Below are 23683 nucleotides of genomic sequence, written 5' to 3' on the forward strand. Positions count from 1 at the left end.
TGGCCCGACGAGGTTGGGCGCCCCATGCCCAGCACGCGGCTGTGGTGACCGCGCGACAGCGCTTGGTGGCGAGCGAGGGGGCGCAGGATGAGCATTCGGCGGTGAGTGAGGGGGCGTGGGAGCCTCAGCCGCCCTATCATCAGTACCTGCACGAGCAAACGTTGCTCCAGGAAGAGGAGCTGTGAGATCACTGTCATCAAGAAGAAAATCCAAGGCGGAGGATGCCAGGGGTGAGGTAGACATGTTGGCGAAAGGAAAGGAGGATTCATCAAAAACAACATGTCTAGAGGTGAGAATGCGATTGGACTCTAGCTCGAGACACCGATAACCTTTGTGCTCAGAGGAGTAGCTGAGGAAGACGCATAGAGATGAACGAGGAGCGAGTTTATGGGCTATAGTGGAGGACATGTTTGGGTAACAAGCACAACCAAAAACTTTGAGGTGTTCATAGGAAGGTGTAGTGGTGTGAAGGTGGAAGAAAGGGGTGGAGGAGGCGAGGGTTTTGGTGGGGAGCTGGTTGACAAGGTAAGTGGCAGTGTGGAGTGCCTCAACCCAGTAGACCGGAGGAAGACTCGCCTGAAATAAGAGTGAGCACAAGATGTTATTAATGGTACGAAGAGAGTGCTCAGCTTTGCCATTTTGCTGGGATGTATAAGGGCACGACATGCGAAGGGCAACAACGTTGGAAAGAAAGAACGTGCGGGCCGAGGAATTATCGAATTCACGGCCATTGTCGCACTGGACGCTTTTGATGGTGGTGCCAAACTGCATGCGGACATAAGCAAAAAAGTGAGATAGAGTGGCAAACGTGTCGGATTTTAGGCGAAGCGGAAAGGTCCAAATGTAGTGTGAGCAATCATCTAAAATGACAAGATAATATTTGTAGCTCGACACACTCACAATAGGAGATGTCCAAAGATCACAATGTATTAAATCGAAATTATTTGTAGTTCAAGAATTTGAGGAACCAAATGGAAGTCTAGTGTGTCGACCGAGCTGACACGCATGACATAAATGGTGACTATCATCTTTATTACACGAGATGGCTTTGGAGCTAATGAGTTTGGACAAAACTTCATGCCCAAGATGCCCAAGACGACGGTGCCATAGCGAGGTGGGTGCAGTGAGGAATGCGGAGGTGCTGGTGGCTGGAGGAAAAAACGGGTAGAGATCGCCACAGCTATTGCACCTGGCGATCACGTTCCTGGTTTCCAAATCCTTCACAGAAAGACCAAACAGATCAAATTCGATGGAGCAATTATTGTCGGTGGTAAAACAACGAATGGAAATCAAGTTCTTAATTATGTGAGGTGAAACTAAGACATTGTTAAGAACTAGATTGCAATGCGGAAAAGAAAAGGTATGTGATCCAATGGCAGTGACAGGAAGTAAAGCACCATTGCCCACAATGATAGACGAAGGTGTGGAGAATGTGGGCGAGGATATGGTGGAAATTTTACCAGCATCCGCTGTCATATGCGAGCTGGCACCAGAGTCGGCGTACCACTCCGATGGTGCCGGGGGGTGAGCGTCATGGTGTTGAAGTTCTGCACCAAGGAGTCCTGGTTCCATGCACCTCCATGTGTGGGATTCCAGGGGCAACCGGCAGCTGGTATGGCCCCCCCTGAAACATCGGCGTCGAGGGTGTACCTCCTCCACCGTAGACGTACGGGTGGCCGGGGCTGTTGCTGTAGAGGTTGCCACTGGGGGCACCACCGAAGGGTGCCCCGTACTGGGGAACAGAGGCAAAGGCCGGCGGTGGACGCCCGTAGGGCCACATCTGGAGCGTGTCGGCCCATGGGTGTGCGAAGGAGTGGTGCACGACACCCTGACCGCCCGGTGCACCGTGGCCGCATGTAGGAGGACTGTGGCCACCATGGCCAGCGCCAGGATGGCTGCCCTGCCCGCGGCCACCCTTGCCGCGACGGCGGCCGTTGCGTTGGCCTCCTGGCTGGCTGGGTTGACCGGTGCGTGATGGAGCAGAGGCCTGCACATGGCGGCCCAGGCCACCAGCGGGCGTCATGGGCGACGAGGCGATGAGGGCCGCAGGCGGGGATGGTGGGAGGGCGTCGACGTCGACCTCCTCAAGGAGCAGGTGCGTGCGGGCCTCGACAAACGTTGGAAATGCACGCTGCATCTTTGAAAGGGAAATAGGGACAAACCTTTTCCTAAATGATTTTGGTGGTTGAATTGCCCAACACAAATAATTGGACTAACTAGTTTGCTCTAGATTATAAGTTCTACAGGTGCCAAAGGTTCACAAGAAACCAATACAAAGATAAAAGAAAGGGTTCAAATAGAAAGGAGCAAAACCAACCGAAGGCTGCCCTGGTCTGGCGCACCGGACAGTCCGGTGCACCAGGGAGAATTCACTCAAACTGCTCAGCTTCGAGAATTTGGGGAGCCACTCCGCTATAATTCACTGGACTATCCGGTGTGCCATGCGGAGCAACGGCTAATAGCGCCAACGGTCGTCTGCAAAAGTGAACAGTGCGTGAACAACGCGCGGACAAAGCACGTAGAGTCAGAGCAAGCGTCAGAAGGCGCACCGGACAGTGAACAGTGACTGTCCGGTGCACCACCGGACTGTCCGGTGGCCCCACCTGTCAGAGCTCCAACGGTCGAACCCTAACGATTGGGTGACGTGGCTGGCGCACCGGACTGTCTGGTGCACCCGTCGACAGACAGCCTCCCCAACGACCACTTTGGTGGTTGGGCTATAAATACCCCCAACCACCACACTTCAAGGCATGCAAGTTTTCAGCCAACGCATTCAATACAAGAGCTAGTGCATTCAATACAAGACACAATTAGATTGAATCAAAGCCTCTCCAAGTCCCAATTCCACTCAAAGCAATTAGTGACTAGAAGAGAGAGTTTTGCCCGTGTTCTTTGACCTCTTGCGCTTGGATCACTTTTCTTCTTCCCCATTTCTTGTTCCCAAGACATTTGTAATCAAAGCAAGAGACACCAATTGTGTGGTGGTCCTTGTGGGGACTAAGTGTCCCAATTGATTAAGGAGAAAAGCTCACTCGGTCTAAGTGACCGTTTGAGAGAAGGAAAGGGTTGAAAGAGACCCGGTCTTTGTGACCACCTCAACGGGGAGTAGGTTTGCAAGAACCGAACCTCGGTAAAACAAATCATCATGTCACTCTCGCTATTTGCTTGTGATTTATTTTTCGCCCTCTCTTTCGGACTCGATTATATTTCTAATGCTAAACCCGGCTTGTAGTTGTGCTTAAAGTTTATAAATTTCAGATTTGCCTATTCACCCCCCCTCTAGGCGACTTTCAATTGGTATCAGAGCCCGGTACTTCATTAGAGCCTAACCGCTCGAAGTGATGTCGGGAGCTCATGCCAAGAAGGAGATGGTGACCGGCGAGAAGCCCGCCACAAGCCACGGGAAAGCTCCATCGGGAGAGTCCGGCAACAAGAAGAGGGAGGAATCACCTGCCTGCGTCAAGTCGCACCGGAGTGGCAACAAGAAGAAGAAAATGAAGAAAGTGGTCTACTACGAGACCGATTCTTCGTCGCCTTCCACCTCCGGCTCCGACACACCGTCCGTCACTTCTAAGCGCCATGAGCGCAAGAAGTTTAGTAAGATCCCCCTATGTTATCCTCGCATTCCTAAACACACTCCTTTACTTTCCGTTCCATTAGGCAAACCACCAGTTTTTGACGGTGAAGATTATAGTAGGTGGAGTGATATGATGAGGTATCACCTAACCTCACTCCACACAAGCATATGAGACGTTGTTGAATTTGGAGCATGGGTACCATCCGTAGGGGATGAAGATTATGATGAGGACGAAGTCGCCCATATCCGACACTTCAATTCCCAAGCAACTACTATACTCCTCACCTCTCTAAGTCGAGAGGAATATAATAAGGTGCAAGGGTTGAAGAGTGCCAAAGAAATTTGGAACATGCTAAAGATCGACCGCGCACGAAGGAGACGAGGTGACCAACATCACCAAGAGGGAACGATCAAGGGGGAGCTCGGTCGGTTCATGCTCAACCAAGGAGAGGAGCCACAAGCTATGTACAACCAGCTCAAGATCTTGGTCAACCAAGTGCGCAACCTCGGGAGCACAAAATGGGATGACCATGAAATGGTCAAGGTGAGAGCACCTAGAGGGGGAGTGAATAGGTGATCCTGTAAAAATTTAAAACTTAAAGCCACAAAACTTGATTAAGAGTTAGCACAATGAAATCAAGTGGCTAAAGGAGAGCTATTGTGAAACACAATAAACACAGTGAGAACAAGCACAAGAGACACGAGGATTTATCCCGTGGTTCGACCAAGTATAACACTTGCCTATTCCACGTTGTGGCGTCCCAATGGACGAGAGTTGCACTCAACTTCTCTCAAATGATCCAATGATCAACTTGAATACCACGATGTTCTTCTTTCTTTACTCTTTCCCGTTTGCGAGGAATCTCCACAACTTGGAGTCTCTCGCCCTTACAATAAGGATCAAAGTGAAAGCACTAGAGTAAGGGAGGGAAGCAACACACACAAATCCACAGCAATACGCACACACACAACCAAGACTTGAGCTCAAATGAATAACACAAGGTTCACCACTAGAACGGAGCTCAAATCACTAAGAATGCCAATCGAGTGCGCAAAGATGGAGTGTGAATGATCAAGAATGCTTAGAGTATGCTTGGTGTCCTCCTCCATGCGCCTAGGGGTCCCTTTTATAGCCCCAAGGCAGCAAGGAGCCGTTGAGAGCAATCCAGGAAGGCAATTCTTGCCTTTTGTCGGGTGGCGCACCGGACAGTCCGGTGCACCACCGGACACTGTCCGGTGCTGATTGCTTTCCTATTCTGGCGCAGCCGACCATTGGAGATTTGGAGCCGTTGGCACACCGGACAGTCTGGTGCCCCCATCAGATCGTTGGCTCGGCCACGCGTCACACGCGGATTGCGCGACCGACCGTTGGCTCACCGGACAGTCCGGTGCACCACCGGACAGTCTGGTGAATTTTAGCCGTACGCCGCCGTTCAGTTCCCGAGAGAGGCCAGTTGATCAGCGCCAGCCTGGCGCACCGGACACTGTCCGGTGCACCACCGGACAGTCCGGTGCACCCAGACTGAGCAGAGTCTTGACTACACAGTCAAGACAATTCCCTTTTGTCTTTTCTCTGATTCTAGCACTTAGACAAATATGTTAGTACACAAAAACCAATGTACTAAGTCTAGAATCATACCTTTGTGTTGATATGCACTTCTTCCACCATTTGGCATAGTTTCACACTTAAACCATTTGTGTTGGCACTTGATCACCAAAATAGTCAGAAATGGCCCAAAGGCACATTTCCCTTTCAATCTCCCCCTTTTTGGTGATTTATACCAACACAACAAAAAACAACTAAAAGAAGTGCAACCTCAATACGAATGAGTACACAAATTTGTTTTGATTCAAATTTGGTATATTTGGATCATTCTTTGCCACCACTTGGTTTGTTTTTGCAAATCAAACTCAATTTTATATCTCTAAGTCAAATTCACTTGTTGAGGCATAGAGAGAAGTATTCCAAGAGAAATTGATCAAAGATTCAAAAACTCCCCTTTTCCCATAATCAAACATTCTCTTTTTGACAATAAGAGACCATAAGAGTATTTTGACAAAACAAAAGCTCTAACTCTACTATTTTCAAAATTCTCAAGTGGTAGCTGATCCATTTCTTGCTTTGGCCTTAATTTCTCCCCCTTTGGCATCAAGCACCAAAATGGGATCATTTTTGGCCCTTAAACCCCATTGCCTCACCAAAATCTTCAAATAAGAGTAAAAAGGCAATAAGAGTATGGAGATGAACTTGGATTGAGTTACCCTTTTATCGGAGTGCAGTGGAAGTCTTGCATGGTCCAAGTTCACCTTTCCCTTTCAATCCACCTTTGAGACTAAATCAAGTAGACTCAAGCACACGGTTAGTCTCAAAGGGTCAAGTTGTAGCACATCTCCCCCTAAATTTGTGCATCACTCACAAATGGACTTGTGAGGTCCGGAGAGTGCTTGTACAACTTGAGCACCATATATAAACAACAAAATGCATAAGGAACATGATCAAAGGCATAAAACACATGTATGCTATAAATCAATCCAAGTTACGCGAATCTAAGACATTTAGCTCACTACACAGCCTGTAAAAGGTCTTCTCATCTAAAGGCTTGGTAAAGATATCGGCTAGCTGGTTCTCGGTGCTAACATAAAACACTTCGATATCTCCCTTTTGCTGGCGATCTCTCAAAAAGTGATGCCAGATGTCTATGTGCTTTGTGCGGCTGTGTTCAACAGGATTGTCCGCCATGCGGATAGCACTCTCATTATCACATAGGAGTGGGACTTTGCTCAGATTGTAGCCAAAGTCCCTGAGGGTTTGCCTCATCCAAAGTAGTTGCACGCAACACTGTCCTGCGGCAACATACTCAGCCTCAGCGGTGGATAGGGCAACAGAAGTTTGTTTCTTAGAACTCCAAGACACCAGGGACCTTCCTAAGAATTGGCACATCCCTGATGTACTCTTCCTATCAACCTTGCATCCAGCATAATTGGAGTTTGAGTATCCAATCAAGTCAAAGGTAGACCCCTTTGGATACCAGATCCCGAAGCAAGGCGTAGCAACTAAATATCTAAGAATTCTCTTAACAACCACAAGGTGACACTCCCTTGGATCGGATTGAAATCTAGCACACATGCATACACTTAGCATAATATCCGGTCTACTAGCACATAAGTAAAGCAAGGAACCTATCATAGACCGGTATGCCTTTTGATCAACAGACTTACCTCCTTTGTTGAGGTCGACGTGTCTGTCGGTTCCCATTGGAGTCTTTGCGGGCTTGGCGTCCTTCATCCCAAACCGCTTGATCAAGTCTTGCGTGTACTTCGTTTGGGAGATGAAGGTGCCGTCCTTGAGTTGCTTCACTTGGAACCCAAGGAAGTAGTTCAACTCGCCCATCATTGACATCTCAAACTTTTGAGTCATCACCCTGCTAAACTCTTCACAAGACTTTTGATTAGTAGAACCAAATATTATGTCATCGACATAAATTTGGCACACGAATAAGTCACCATCACAAGTCTTAGTGAATAAAGTTGGATCGGCTTTCCCAACCTTGAAAGCATTAGCAATTTAAAAGTCTCTAAGGCATTCATACCATGCTCTTGGGGCTTGCTTAAGTCCATAGAGCGCCTTAGAGAGCTTACACACGTGGTCCGGGTACCGTTCATCCTCAAAGGCAGGGGGTTGCTCTACGTACACCTCCTCCTTGATTGGCCCGTTGAGGAAAGCGCTCTTCACATCCATTTGGAACAACCTGAAAGAATGGTAAGCGGCATAGGCTAACAAAATGCGAATAGACTCTAGCCTAGCCACAGGAGCAAAAGTCTCCTCAAAGTCCAAACGTGCGACTTGGGCATAACCTTTTCCACAAGTCTAGCTTTGTTCCTTGTTACCACTCCATGCTCGTCTTGTTTGTTGCGAAACACCCACTTGGTTCCCACAACGTTTTGCTTTGGACGTGGCACCAGGGTCCAAACTTCATTTCGCTTGAAGTTATTGAGCTCCTCCTGCATGGCCAACACCCAGTCCGGATCTAGCAAGCCTCTTCTACCCTGAAAGGCTCAATAGAAGAGACAAAAGAGTAATGCTCACAAAAATTAACTAATCTAGAGCGAGTAGTTACTCCCTTGCTTATATCACCCAATATTTGGTCGACGGGGTGATTCCTTTGAATCGTCGCTCGGACTTGAGTTGGAGGGGCTTGAGGTGCTTCTTCCTCCATAGCATGATCATCTTGTGCTCCCCCTTGATCGCACGCCTCTTGATGAACTTGTTCAACAGTTTGAGTTGGGGGATGCACCATTGTTGAGGAAGAAGGTTGATCTTGCTCCTTTTGTTCCTGTGGTCGCACATCTCTAATCGCCATGGTGCGTATGTGTAGCATCCCAATTTCTAACCCAGGTTTGAAACCCTAATCTAACCCCCCCTTCTTATTATCTATCCCAAAACTCCCTTAGATTCTTTCCAACATATGCATACACCTTGTTTGAATATGAGCACCTCACTTAGATTTTATTTTTCAGCACCTAGATTATCTATTAAATTATTTGTTCAAAAGAAAAGGGTATAAAAAGATTTGGATATAGGAATTAGAAAATAAAAAGGGAAAAAGAGAACCCCCCCTTCCTAGCTGGGCTGAATCCAGCCCATGCCGCGGCCGCCCTTTCCCCCCCTCACGCCCGCGCTCTCCCCCCGGCCCATTAACCGGCCTGCTCCCGCGCGCACGCTGCTGCTCCGCGCTCCCTCTCTCACCCTCGCTGACAGGCCGACCCCACCTACCAGTCACTCTCTCTCACGCGCTCGCTCCCACTGGCAGACCGGCCCACCGGTCAGCCGCTTCGTCATCCTCCCCGCATACGACGCCCGCCGTCCCTTCACCGCCGTCCTTCACCGCCGTCTCTTCACCGCCGTCTCCTCGCCGCACAGGAAAGTTTGGCACCGCTCCGTCCTCCTTCCCTTGACCAGCGTCCTCTCCAGTACCGCCCCGCCGTAGCGTCCCCTCGGCGGCGCTGTGCGCCATTAATGGCGGCACCGGGAAGCTCGCCGGAGTCAGGGAGCTCCACCGCTCCCCTCGCCCCCGCGCGCCTATAAAAAGCTCGCCCCGAACCCCGTCTTCCTCGCACCAGCCTCGACCGCTACCCTCCTCCCCTCGCCCGAGCCCAATTCGGGAAGCGCCGTCATCTTCCTTCTCTCCGGTGAGTTCCTCCCCTCTCCTCTCTCTCCCTCTCGGTTGGCCCAGCAAGCGATTAAGCTAGCCTAGAAGCTTCCCCACTTTGCCGCAAACACAATACATCACTCCCCCACCCCGATTGCTCGCCCAGAGCTCACCGACGGCGATCCCCGCCGCGGAGCTCCGCCACCTCCCCGCGGGCAGCCCCCTCCCGACCTCCTCTGACCCAATTGAGCCCACCTCTAGGTCCGCCATCCCCTCCCCGTGCTAAGACACCGGCGCATTGTCCTAGAACCGGGCCACCGGCGGCGAACCGCCGCCGAGCTCACCGGCGGCCGGTCCTCCCCCGCGGACGGCCGGTTCACCCCCCCGTCAACCGTAACGCCGTTCCTTCTCTCCCCCCCCTCTCGCTGGCAAGCGGGCCCTGCGCAACGCCGTCACCCCCCCTCCCACGGCCGCGCCGTTCCCCCGCTCGTGGGCCGCCGCTGGGCCGAAAGCGCCTCAGCGCGCGCGCTCGCGCCCGGGGTGGGCCAGAATTCTTGCCCCCAGCCCAGATAAGGGGAAATCCCTTCTCCTTTTCTTTTCCACCCCCTTTTTCCATTTAATTAGTATTCTTCAATATTTTATGCACCAAAAATTATCCAAATAATTTCTAAGGATCTCATACAACATTGATGTTAGAAAATGACACACTATAATTTGTAAATCCCTGTTGATGTATTGTTTTATTGCCTGTTTTCCTAGAAGAAGCGGGGATCGTTGATCCGGAACCCGTAGCCCCGGAAGAGGGACCAGAGCCCAAACTTCCGGAAGTAGGACTTCTGTGCCAGGAAAGCTTCGACGAAGGCAAGTCCATCCTTCCCTTGATGCATAAATTACCTATTCTCTCTACTACTGCCTAGGCCGGGAATCACGGGGAAATATTGCATTGTGAGTGAGAGATGGCCCGCATTATCATATACTTTCTGGGTACGTAATGTGGTTTGGAAAGAAGGGCAAAGTGTTTCCCCTAATAAAGTCTCTTCTTGAAAAGTTTTGCGATGAAGGGTGCTCACCCTCATCACCCTGGGAGTGGGATGATCAGGGACTCCCTGGTTTAGGGGAGGGCCTAAGGTGTTGGCTCAGCTGGTTTAGGCGTGAGCAGAAGGATTGTCCCCTCATATAAGGACCGGTTTGTCAATTTCACTACCTGTACTCCTTTGTCGTACAACCACTCGAGACTGTGTGGGCAGTCACTCAATCCGAACTCGTGTGGTCCGACCCCAGGGTTAAGAAGGCTGGGGAGCACCGGGAGGATAAGGAGGGGGAAAGTTTTGTCCGGTTTGGGCATGGTGGTGGCCTGACTCCTTCCGGATAACCGTTAAGGTTAGGATGCACGAGTAAGGAAAGAGATCCGGCATTCGGGTCTCGCGACGGTGAGATCGCAGAAACCGGGCTAGTGGGTAAAGTGTACCCCTCTGCGCAGAGTTGAAATCTATTCGAATAGTCCGTGTCCACTGGTATGGATGGGTCTGGTATGGTATGGCAATTAGAACTTTTTCTCTAAATTTCTTAACAAAGAAAAAGGTGTGTTTAAAAGGGTTTTGAAGAAGAAACAAAGCCACTGGAGCGGGAAGCTCAGTGGTGGTTGAGTTTTTGGTTACTTATAATATCATGGGAAAACCTTCAAGCAACTACCTCTCTCTAAGAAAATGATGAGTGACTACAACTCCACCAAATTGAGCATGTACATCATAGGTCTCTTTCTCTCTACGGGAGCGGGGTGGGCTTGCGGAATACCTAGTGTATTCACCCAGATTTATTTATGTTTTTCAGCAGCCGAGGACTTCTTTTCTGCTATGCTTGATTAAGAGGGCTGTGTCTGCACCCAGTTCTGCCTGTGGCTTGGGCTAGTGTATTTTCCTACTACGATTCTCTATTTGGCTCTCTCTCGAGCTTGTACCCCGGTATTGTAATAAATTTATCTAAACTCTGTACTATTTGAAGTAAGGAATGTGTTTACTAGCCTCCTGGGACTAGTAATTGTATCACATTTGAGTCCCAAAGGATCGGGACGCTTCAGGTGGTATCAGAGCCCATAGGACTGGCCGTAGGTCGCAGCCCTGACCCTAAAACTTACCTTAGAAAGAAAATACCCCTTACCTCAGGAAAAGTTTTTCCTTCCCTTCCCCGGTTTTAACAAGACCCTTCTTTTCCTATTCCAGATGGAAGACTCTCTGGCCATTAAGTCATCCTACTGCTCAGAAGTGGAAGGGTTCCCCCGCCTCTTGCGAAGCTGTGCGCTCCGCATGGGAATCCGCAAGAAGCCGGAATACGTCTGGACGGAACATTTCGAGGGCGGAATGATAAGATGCTCTATGGCAGTCTACCTGGGGGAAAGCCAAAGCTATCCCAACCAACGTTCCTTCCAAGTCACTTTTACCGGAGTCCATTTCCTAGATGCTTGCCAAAATGTCGCCCGAAAAGCCCTCCGACAGCTGTGCCAGAACTACAACAAAGTAATCATTGAAACCCCCCTTCGCTACTTTCCACCCAGCAACAAGAATACCCCCACCTGGAGGAAAAGACTTCAGGCCCTATCAGGAGGAGATCCTATTGAGAATGATCCCACCATTGTCTACATGGCTGGATATCTTCATACACTTGATAACCAATATGATGACCTCGCCCTCCACTGCACCTCCCTAACCTCCCAGGTGGAAAGCCTGGAGCAGAAAGTCAGGGAACTTTCAGAAGAAAAAGCGTCCCTCCAAGAGAGCCTCTCGTTAGCTGAAGGCGAAGAGACCAACACCCGTGAAGCCTACCGCACCCTCAAAATGGACTACGACAAGGTACTGAAGAAGCTCGCCCCCGCAAGGAAAATCCGCAAGAAGACCAAAAGCCAAGGATGTCAGACTGAGCAGCAGGAAGAAAACCCTCCCAGAAACCAGTCCGACACCGAGGACATGTCCCTGGCCAGCCTTGATGACCTTCTCAAGGAATTTGGGGACACTTTAGAGAAAGAGTTCAGGGGTACCCTAGGTAGCACTCGTGTGTGACGAGCTTGTGGTAGTGGTATGCTATGTAATGTAATGGCTTGATGTAATGAATAAAATAACTAGTTAAAAAAAATGGCATGTGCATAATAGTGACTCTCTTCCCATGGCAGATGGCTTCGGATAGAACCACGCCTACCGCCTCCGGGATTGGAGCAAGACTTCCCCTAGGAGCTGAGGGAGAGGCTGGCGGAGAAGGGGGTGAGACCCACCTCCCCGCACCTCCAGAACTACCACTAGACCTAGCCCAAATTCTGGCCAATCAAACCAGACTCATTGAAGTCCTCACTCGAAGCCTGGAAAACCAGCGCCCAGGCGGTGGAAGGCCCCAGGACAGGATGGGAGAATTCCTGAGACTGAAGCCGCCCACGTTCGCGGGGTCCAGCAATCCCCTCGATGCAGATGACTGGCTTCGCACAATCAAGAGGAAGTTGGACGCCATCGCTTGTCCTGAGAATCAACGTATTCAGCTGGCAGCTCATCAACTTTCAGGAATGGCTTTAGCATGGTGGGATACTTTCAGTGAGGCCATCAGAGACGCTACATGGGCAGAATTTGAAGCAGCCTTCCGTGAGCACCACGTACCCCAGGGGATAGTTCAACTCAAGGAGGATGAGTTCCGGGAGCTAACCCAAGGCGGAAGAACGGTCAGTGAATATGTGCACAAGTTCACAGAGTTGGCCCGCTACGCGCCCGAGGATGTCAGCACCGAGGCCAGAAAGATGGCTCGTTTTCTGAGAGGGTTAAGACCCGAGCTTAAGACCATCCTCGCCAGCCAAGACTTCCACAGCTTCTCTCACCTTTCCAACAAAGCTATTCAAGTGGAGAGAGCAAAAGAGGAAGAAAAAGGGCACATCAAGAGAAAGTTCCAGGTCCTCCGAGCACAACAGCAAGAACGTCACCAGAGAGCTCGACCCTTTGGGCTCCCACCCAGGGGTCCAAGCTTTCATAAACAATCTGGACCCTCTCCATCACGCTTCAGTCAGCAGAGTCAGAGCTCCCATCAGGCACCCTCCGTTGCAAGCAACCAGCCGCCAGCAAATGCCTGTTGGCACTGCGGGGACCCCAATCACTTCAAGAACAACTGCCCCCAGTTGAAGGCACCAGGACCAACTTACTCCAACTCGGTGAATGGCCCCAAGGTTCCATCAGCACCCACCCCCAAGGCGTTTCCTTCCAGCAGCCAACAGAGCAGGGCTCAGTACCAGGGCAGGGCCCGGGTCAACCACGTCGACGCTCAGGAAGCCCAGCAAGCCCCGGGAGTAGTGCTCGGTGAGTTCCTAGTCGAATTTACCCCCGCTTCTGTGCTTTTTGATTCAGGAGCATCCCATTCATTTATAGCCGCTAAGTTTGTGGAAAAGCATGGCATACCCTCTACACCTCTAGCTATCCCCTTGGTCACCCGAACCCCGGGATCAGACCTCCTGTGCAAACTCAGGTGTTCCCAAGTCAGAATTCTTTTAAGTGGGGTAGTGTTCCTGGCAGACTTAACCATCTTGCCATCCCAAGGAATTGATGTAATTCTAGGAATGGATTGGCTAGCTAGGCACAAGGGTGTTATCAGCTGCGCAAGCAAGACTATTCTTCTCATAGATCACCAAGGAAAGGCAGTTTCCTGTCAAGCCCAACCGCCCGCAAATGATCCAATGATATTTAATCTGGCAGTAGAAAGCATGTCTGTAATCAAGGAGTTTGAAGATGTATTCCCAGAAGAGTTACCCGGGATGCCACCAGAAAGAGAAGTAGAGTTCTATATAGATCTCATTCCCGGCACCGCACCCATCGCAAAGAGACCATACCGCATGGCCCCCACGGAGTTGGCAGAATTGAAGCTTCAGATTTCAGAGCTACAACAAAAAGGGTACATCCGTCCCAGTTCGTCTCCCTGGGGAGCACCCGTTCTTTTCGTTACCAAAAAGGATGGGAGTATGAGGATGTGTATTGATTATCAGTCCTTGAACGAGGTTACAATCAAGAATAAGTACCCTCTCCCCCGGATCGATGACCTATTCGACCAACTGCAAGGAGCCAAGTACTTCTCCAAGATAGATCTCAGGTCAGGATATCACCAACTCAGGATTAAGGAAGCAGACATTCAGAAAACTGCATTCGTCACCAGATACGGGCAATATGAATTCACAGTAATGCCTTTTGGACTTACCAACGCACCCGCCTTTTTCATGAACCTCATGAATAAGGTATTTATGGAAGAATTGGATAAGTTTGTCGTGGTTTTTATCGACGACATCCTCATCTATTCCAAGAGTCGCAAGGACCATGAGCAGCACCTTCGAACCGTCCTCGGAAGACTCAGAGCACATCAACTTTATGCTAAGCTCAGCAAATGTGAGTTCTGGTTGGAAAAGATAGCCTTCCTAGGGCATATCTTGACTGCTGAGGGAATAGAAGTGGACCCATCTAAGGTAGAAGCTGTTTCAAATTGGAAGCAACCATCCAACGTCAGTGAAGTTCGAAGCTTTCTGGGAATGGCAGGGTATTATCGCCGCTTCATCAAGGGATTCTCCAGCATAGCAAAGCCCATGACGGAACTTCTCAAAAAGGACAATAAGTTTGTATGGACTCCCAAATGTGAAGAAAGTTTCCAAATCATCAAGGAGAAACTTACAACTGCACCAGTCCTGACCCTACCAGACATACACCAGGATTTCGTCATCTTTTGTGATGCTTCCAAGCAAGACTTAGGGTGTGTCTTAATGCAAAATGAGAAAGTCATTGCTTATGCATCCCGTTTGCTCAAGCCGCACGAACAGAACTATCCTACCCACGATCTGGAATTGGCAGCCATAGTGCACGCCCTAAAAATTTGGAGGCATTATCTGATTGGGAACAAATGCCACATCTTCACTGATCACAAGAGTCTAAAGTACATCTTCACGCAGCCGGACCTCAACCTCCATCAAAGAAGGTGGCTCGAATTGATCAAAGACTATGACCTCGAAATCCACTACCACCCCGGAAAGGCCAACGTGGTAGCAGATGCCCTCAGCAGAAAACCCTTCGGGGTTAAAGGAGCAAACTTTTTGGAAGATTGGAAGAAAGAATCAGCTCAGCTAAATGCATGTCTGGGAGACAACGGTAGCCTGGAAGTCAAGCCAAATCTAGAAGACCTCATATGCAAGGCCCAACGCCTGGACGCAGAAACAACCAAGCTTATGGAAAGAGCACGAAAGGAGCAACTCCCGGACCTCAGGACAGATAATCAAGGAGCCCTCTGGTTCAAGGATCGCCTGTGCGTGCCAGTGGGAGAAACACGAGAGACCCTGCTCGATGAAGCCCACAACTCAGCTTACTCTATCCACCCGGGGACCACCAAGATGTACTTAGACCTTAAGACCAGGTATTGGTGGAAAGGGATGAAAAGGGAGATAGCACAGTATGTGGCCCGATGTGACACCTGCCAGCGAACAAAGACCGAACATCAGAAGCCTGCAGGCCTGCTTCAACCCCTCCCAATACCCGAATGGAAGTGGGAAGAAATAGGCATGGATTTCGTCACCGGACTGCCCAGATCACAAAGAGGAAATGACTCCATATGGGTAATCATCGACCGTCTCACCAAGGTGGCCCATTTCATTCCAGTAAAGACCACTTTTGGAGGAGCAGCCCTCGCCCGATTATACCTTAAGGAGATAGTCAGGCTGCATGGCATTCCACGGAAGATAGTATCAGATAGAGGAACGCAGTTCACTTCAAAATTTTGGAAGGGCCTTCAGCAAGCATTGGGCACCAAGCTGGATTTCAGCACTGCTTATCACCCCCAGTCAGATGGTCAAACGGAAAGAGTCAACAAGGTCCTTGAAGATTTACTCAGAGCCTGCGTTTTAGCCTTCGACAGAGATTGGGAGTCTAGTTTACCATACGCCGAGTTCTCATACAACAACAGCCATCAGGCCAGCATCAAAATGTCACCATTCGAAGCACTGTATGGAAGAAAATGCCAGACTCCCCTAATGTGGTCCAATGTAGGGGAAAGAACATTAGAAGGACCCGACTTTGTTAAAGAAGCCGAAGAAAAAGTTGCCTTGATCCGCAGAAGGTTACTTGAAGCTCAGATTCGACAGAAGAGTTACGCGGACAATAGGCGAAGGGAGCTCAGATTTGAGGTAGGAGATTTTGTTTATCTCAAGGTTTCCCCGATGCGTGGTGTCAAAAGGTTCCAAATGAAAGGAAAGCTAGCACCCCGTTTCGTCGGTCCTTACCCTGTCATTTCCCGAATAGGACCTGTGGCATACCGTCTTGAGCTACCAGAATCCATGTCAGATATTCACAATGTGTTCCATGTGTCTCAACTCCGCAAATGTCTAAAAGTACCAGAAACCCGTATCGAGGCAGAAGCAATTCAGATTCAAAAAGATCTCCAGTACCGGGAAAAGCCAGTGAAGATTCTCGACTCAGCAGTCAGAAGGACCCGCAATTCAGAAGTGAAGCTCTGTAAGGTTCAGTGGAGCAGAGATGGGGAAGAGGAAGCCACCTGGGAAAGTGAGGACTCTCTGAGGAAGGAATACCCTTACCTTTTCTCAAGCCCCGTCTGAATCTCGAGGGCGAGATTCCTTTAAGTGGGGTAGGTTTGTAGCATCCCAATTTCTAACCCAGGTTTGAAACCCTAATCTAACCCCCCCTTCTTATTATCTATCCCAAAACTCCCTTAGATTCTTTCCAACATATGCATACACCTTGTTTGAATATGAGCACCTCACTTAGATTTTATTTTTCAGCACCTAGATTATCTATTAAATTATTTGTTCAAAAGAAAAGGGTATAAAAAGATTTGGATATAGGAATTAGAAAATAAAAAGGGAAAAAGAGAACCCCCCCCTTCCTAGCTGGGCTGAATCCAGCCCATGCCGCGGCCGCCCTTTCCCCCCCTCACGCCTGCGCTCTCCCCCCGGCCCATTAACCGGCCTGCTCCCGCGCGCACGCTGCTGCTCCGCGCTCCCTCTCTCACCCTCGCTGACAGGCCGACCCCACCTACCAGTCACTCTCTCTCACGCGCTCGCTCCCACTGGCAGACCGGCCCACCGGTCAGCCGCTTCGTCATCCTCCCCGCATACGACGCCCGCCGTCCCTTCACCGCCGTCCTTCACCGCCGTCTCTTCACCGCCGTCTCCTCGCCGCACAGGAAAGTTTGGCACCGCTCCGTCCTCCTTCCCTTGACCAGCGTCCTCTCCAGTACCGCCCCGCCGTAGCGTCCCCTCGGCGGCGCTGTGCGCCATTAATGGCGGCACCGGGAAGCTCGCCGGAGTCAGGGAGCTTGAGAGCACCTAGAGGGGGGGTGAATAGGTGATCCTGTAAAAACTTCAAACTTAAGCCACAAAAACTTGTTAAGTGTTAGCACGATTATTGCCAAGTGGCTAAGGTGAAGTCTCAACAATCTTAACAAAACACAGTACCACAAGAGAATCAAGCACAGAGTGACACAGTGGTTTTATCCCGTGGTTCGGCCAAGACCAACGCTTGCCTACTCCACGTTGTGGCGTCCCAACGGACGAGGGTTGCAATCAACCCCTCTCAAGCGGTCCAAAGACCCACTTGAATACCACGGTGTTTTGTTTTCCTTTCACTATCCCGTTTGCAAGGAATCTCCACAAATTGGAGTCTCTTGCCCTTACAAGTATATGATCACAAATGAAACACAGAGTAAGGGAGGGAAGCAACACACACAAATCCACAGCAAAAGCGCACACACACGGCCAAGAATCGAGCTCACAAGACTATCTCAGAGTTCTCACTTAGAACAGAGCTCGAATCACTTAGAAACACAAACGAATGCGCAGAGACTTAGTGTGGATGATCAAGAATGCTCAAAGGTTGCTTGTGTGTGTCCTCCATGCGCCTAGGGGCTCCTTTTATAGCCCCAAGGCAGCTAGGAGTCGTTGAGAGCAAATCCGGAAGGCCATCCTTGCCTTCTGTCGTCGGGGGCACCGGACAGTCCGGTGCACACCGGACACTGTCCGGTGCCCAATTTGTTTCCTTAAACGGCGAAGACGACCGTTGCAGACCGTTGGCAGATCTGGCGCTGTTGGCGCACCGGACATGTCCGGTGCACACCGGACAGTCCGGTGCCGTCTTCCGACCGTTGGCTCGGCCACGTGTCCCGCGCGGATTGCGCGGCCGACCGTTGGCCCTGGCCGACCGTTGGCTCACCGGACAGTCCGGTGCACACCGGACAGTCCGGTGAATTTTAGCCGTACGCCGCCGGCCAATTTCCCGAGAGCGGCCAGTTCGAGTCTCGCCAGCCTGGCGCACCGGACACTGTCCGGTGCACACCGGACAGTCCGGTGCTCCAGACCGAGCTGGGTCTTGACAGCACACAGCCAAGTCCCTTCTCCTTTTCTCTATTCTTCTTCTTTCTGTTTCTAACACTTAGACAAATATATTAGTACTTAAAACCAATGTACTAAGGCTTAGAAACATACCTTTACTTCATGATTTTCACCTTGTTCATCCATGTACATAAATTCACATTTAGGCCCTTGTGTTTGCACTCAATCACCAAAATACTTAGAAATGGCCCAAGGGCACATTTCCCTTTCAATCTCCCCCTTTTTGGTGATTTATGCCAACACAATATAAAGCAACTAGAACAAGTGCAAAATCACTTTAAATAAAAACTCAAATTGGTTTTATTCAATTTTGGCATATATGGATCATCCTTTGCCACCACTTGGTTTGTTTTTGCAAATCAAACTCAAATCTCTATCTCTAAGTCAAACACACATGTTGAAGTATAAAGAGAGTCATTCCAAAAGAGATTGATCAAAGATTTCAAAAACTCCCCCTTTTTCCCATAATCAACACTTCTCCCCACAAGAAGCCAACTTTTGAAAATAGAGACAATAAGAGACAATAAAAGCTTTTGACAAAACAAAAACTCTAGAGACAATAAGAGACAATAAAAGCTTTTGACAAAACAAAAACTCTATTCTACTATTTTCAAAATCTCTCAAGTGGTAGCTGATCCATTTATCACTTTGGCCTTTATTTTCTCCCCCTTTGGCATCAAGCACCAAAACAGGATCAATCTTGGCCCGTTAACCCCATTGCCTCACCAAAGTCTTCAATTAAGAGCAAATGGCAATAAGATTTAATGAGATGGACTTGGAATAAGTTACCCTCTCATCGGAGTGCAGTGGAAGTCTTTCATGGTCCAAGTCCACCTTTCCCTTTCAATCCTCCTTCGAGACTAAATTATCAAACTCAAGCACATGGTTAGTCTTAAAGGGTCAAGTTGTAACACATCTCCCCCTACACATGTGCATCACTTTGCAACGGACTTGTGAGGTCCAGGGAGTGTTTGTACAACTTGAGCACCATAATAAGCAACATAATGCAAAAAGGAACATGATCAAAAACATAACTACATGTATGCTACAATTCAATCCAGGTTCCGCGAATCTAAGACATTTAGCTCACTACGCAACCTGCAAAAGGTCTTCTCATCTAGAGGCTTAGTGAAGATATCGGCTAGCTGGTTCTCGGTGCTAACATGAAACACTTCGATATCTCCCTTTTGCTGGTGGTCTCTCAAAAAGTGATGCCGGATGTCTATGTGCTTTGTGCGGCTGTGTTCAACAGGATTTTCCGCCATGCGGATAGCACTCTCATTATCACATAGGAGTGGGACTTTGCTCAGATTGTAGCCAAAGTCCCTAAGGGTTTGCCTCATCCAAAGTAGTTGCGCGCAACACTGTCCTGCGGCAACATACTCGGCCTCAGCGGTGGATAGGGCAACGGAAGTTTGTTTCTTAGAGTTCCAAGACACCAGGGACCTTCCTAAGAATTGGCACGTCCCCGATGTACTCTTCCTATCGACCTTACATCCAGCATAGTCGGAGTCTGAGTATCCAACTAAGTCAAAGGTAGACCCCTTTGGATACCAGAGCCCGAAGCAAGGCGTAGCAACCAAATATCTAAGAATTCGCTTCACCGCCACTAAGTGACACTCCTTAGGATCGGATTGAAATCTAGCACACATGCATACGCTAAGCATAATATCCGGTCTACTAGCACATAAGTAAAGCAAAGAACCTATCATTGACCGGTATGCTTTTTGATCAACGGACTTACCTCCTTTGTTGAGGTCGGTGTGTCCGTCGGTCCCCATCGGAGTCTTTGCGGGCTTGGCGTCCTTCATCCCAAACCGCTTTAGCAGATCTTGCGTGTACTTCGTTTGGGAGATGAAGGTGCCGTCCTTGAGTTGCTTCACTTGGAACCCAAGGAAGTAGTTCAACTCGCCCATCATCGACATCTCGAATTTCTGCGTCATCACCCTGCTAAACTCTTCACAAGACTTTTGGTTAGTAGAACCAAATATTATGTCATCGACATAAATTTGGCACACAAACAAATCACCATTACAAGTCTTAGTAAAAAGAGTTGGATCGGCTTTCCCAACCTTGAAAGCATTAGCAATTAAGAAATCTCTAAGGCATTCATACCATGCTCTTGGGGCTTGCTTAAGTCCATAGAGCGCCTTAGAGAGCTTACACACATGGTCGGGGTACCGTTCATCCTCGAAGCCAGGGGGTTGCTCCACGTACACCTCCTCCTTGATTGGCCCGTTGAGGAAGGCGCTCTTCACATCCATTTGAAACAACCTGAAAGAATGGTGAGCGGCATATGCTAGCAAGATACGAATTGATTCTAGCCTAGCCACAGGAGCAAAAGTCTCCTCGAAATCCAAACCTGCGACTTGGGCATAACCTTTTGCCACAAGTCGAGCCTTGTTCCTCGTCACCACCCCGTGCTCGTCCTGTTTGTTGCGGAACACCCACTTGGTTCCCACAACATTTTGCTTCGGACGAGGCACCAGTGTCCAAACTTCATTGCGCTTGAAGTTGTTTAACTCCTCTTGCATGGCCAACACCCAGTCCGGATCTAGCAAGGCCTCTTCTACCCTGAAAGGCTCAATAGAAGAGACAAAGGAGTAATGCTCACAAAAATTAACTAATCGAGATCGAGTAGTTACTCCCTTGCTAATGTCACCCAGAATTTGGTCGACGGGATGATCCCTTTGAATCATCGCTCGAACTTGAGTTGGAGGTGCCGGTTGCGCTTCTTCCTCTATCACTTGATCATCTTGTGCTCCCCCTTGATCAAGCGCCTCCACTTGAGGTACCTGTTCGTCATCTTTGGTTGGGGGTTGCACCATAGTTGAGGAAGAAGGTTGATCTCGTTCATCTTGTTCCTGTGGCCGTACTTCTCCAATCGCCATGGTCCGTATAGCGGCCGTCGGAACATCTTCTTCATCTACATCATCACAATCAACAACTTGCTCTCTTGGAGAGCCATTAGTCTCATCAAATACAACGTCGCTAGAGACTTCAACCAAACCCGATGATTTGTTGAAGACTCTATACGCCTTTGTATTTGAGTCATAACCTAATAAAAACCCTTCTACAGCTTTGGGAGCAAACTTAGAATTTCTACCCTTCTTTACTAGAATGTAGCATTTACTCCCAAATACACGAAAGTACGATACATTGGGTTTGTTACCGGTTAGTAGCTCATACGACGTCTTCTTGAGGAGGCGATGAAGGTAGACCCTGTTGATGGCGTGGCACGCCGTGTTCACGGCTTCCGTCCAAAAGCACTCGGGGGTCTTGAACTCTCCTAGCATCGTCCTCGCCATGTCGATGAGCGTCCTGTTCTTCCTCTCTACCACACCATTTTGCTGTGGTGTGTAGGGAGCGGAGAACTCGTGCTTGATCCCTTCCTCTTCAAGGAACTCCTCCACTTGAAGGTTCTTGAACTCGGACCCGTTGTCGCTTCTTATCTTTTTCACTTTGAGCTCAAACTCATTTTGAGCTCTCCTGAGGAAGCGTTTGAGGGTCCCTTGGGTTTCAGACTTATCCTGCAAAAAGAACACCCAAGTGAAGCGGGAAAAATCATCAACAATAACTAAACCATACTTACTTCCCCCTATGCTTAGATAGGCGACGGGTCCGAAGAGGTCCATATGCAGCAGCTCCAGGGGTCTTGAAGTGGTCATCACATTCTTGCTGTGATGCGCTCCTCCCACTTGTTTCCCTGCTTGACAAGCTGCACAAGGTCTATCTTTTTCGAATTGAACATTGGTTAGACCTATCACGTGTTCTCCCTTTAGAAGCTTGTGAAGGTTCTTCATCCCCACATGTGCTAAGCGGCGATGCCACAGCCAGCCCATGCAAGTCTTAGCCATTAAGCATGCATCTAGACCGGCCTCTTCTTTTGCAAAATCAACTAAATAAAGTTTGCCGTCTAATACACCCTTAAAAGCTAGTGAACCATCACTTCTTCTAAAGACAGACACATCTATATTTGTAAACAGACAGTTATATCCCATATTGCACAATTGACTAACAGATAGTAAATTATATCCTAGTGACTCTACTAAAAACACATTAGAGATAGAGTGCTCATTAGAAATTGCAATTTTACCTAACCCTTTTACCTTGCCTTGATTCCCATCACCGAATATGATTGAATCTTGGGAATCCTTATTCTTGACGTAGGAGGTGAACATCTTCTTCTCCCCCGTCATATGGTTTGTGCATCCGCTATCAATAATCCAGCTTGAACCCCCGGATGCATAAACCTGCAAGGCAAATTTAGGCTTGGGTCTTAGGTACCCAACTCATGTTGGGTCCTACAAGGTTAGTGCAAATATCCTTAGGGACCCAAATGCAAGTTTTGTCCCCCTTGCATTTTGCCCCTAACTTCCTAGCAACAATTTTCTTATCCTTTCTACAAATAGCAAAGGAAGCATTTAAAGCATAATAAATTGTGGAAGGTTCATTTGCTATTTTCCTAGGAGCATGAATAACATTCCTTCTAGGCACATGATGAATAGCATTTCTTTTAGGAACAACATTTCTCCTAGTAACATTTCTATCATACACATAAGAGGAACTAGGAGCAAACATGGTATGAGAATCATAAACATATGAATCATAAGCATCATGACTTACATTTCTAGTTTGTCTTCTATCATGATACAAAAATGCATGGTTCCTTTTAGCACTAGTAGCCATAGGGGCCTTCCCTTTCTCCTTGGCGGGAATGGGAGCCTTATGGCTTGTTAAGTTCTTAGCTTCTCTCTTGAAGCCAAGTCCATCCTTAATTGAGGGGTGTCTATCAATTGTGTAGGCATCCCTTGCAAATTTTAGCTTATCGAAATCATTCTTGCTAGTCTTAAGTTGAGCATTAAGACTAGCCAGTTCATCATTAAGCTTGGAAATTGAAACTAGGTGTTCACTACAAGCATTAATGTCAAAGTCTTTACACCTAGTACAAATTTCAACATGTTCTACACAAGAATTGGATTTGTTTGCTACTTCTAATTTAGCATTTAAATCATTGTTGACACCTTTCAAAGTAGAAATGGTTTCATGACAAGTAGATAGTTCAAAAGAAAGCATTTCATTTCTCTTAACTTCTAAAGCATAGGATTTTTGTGCCTCAACAAATTTATCATGCTCTTCATACAGCAAATCCTCTTGCTTTTCTAAAAGTATATTCTTTTCATTCAAGGCATCAATTAATTCATTAATTTTGTCTATCTTAGATCTATCTAAGCCCTTGAACAAACATGAATAATCTACTTCATCCTCATCACTAGATTCGTCCTCACTTGAAGAAGCATAGGTAGAGTTGCGAGTACATACCTTCTTCTCTCTTGCCATAAGGCATGTGTGACGCTCGTTGGGGAAGAGGGTTGATTTGTTGAAGGCGGTGGCGGCGAGTCCTTCATTGTCGGAGTCGGACGAGGAGCAATCCGAGTCCCACTCCTTGCCTAGATGCGCCTCGCCCTTTGCCTTCTTGTAATGCTTCTTCTTTTCCCTCTTGTTCCCCTTTTCCTGGTCACTATCATTATCAGGACAGTTAGCAATAAAATGACCAAGCTT

General features: G+C 48.6%; 1 pseudogene; it reads right to left on the reverse strand.

Moving 5' to 3' along the window:
* Positions 1-337: 337 nt before the first annotated feature.
* Positions 338-23683, reverse strand: part of LOC103637440 (uncharacterized) — a 41015-nt pseudogene continuing 17669 nt past the window's right edge.

This window comes from Zea mays, chromosome 8 (genome assembly GCF_902167145.1).
Source record: "Zea mays cultivar B73 chromosome 8, Zm-B73-REFERENCE-NAM-5.0, whole genome shotgun sequence".
NCBI classification, from domain to species: domain Eukaryota; kingdom Viridiplantae; phylum Streptophyta; class Magnoliopsida; order Poales; family Poaceae; genus Zea; species Zea mays.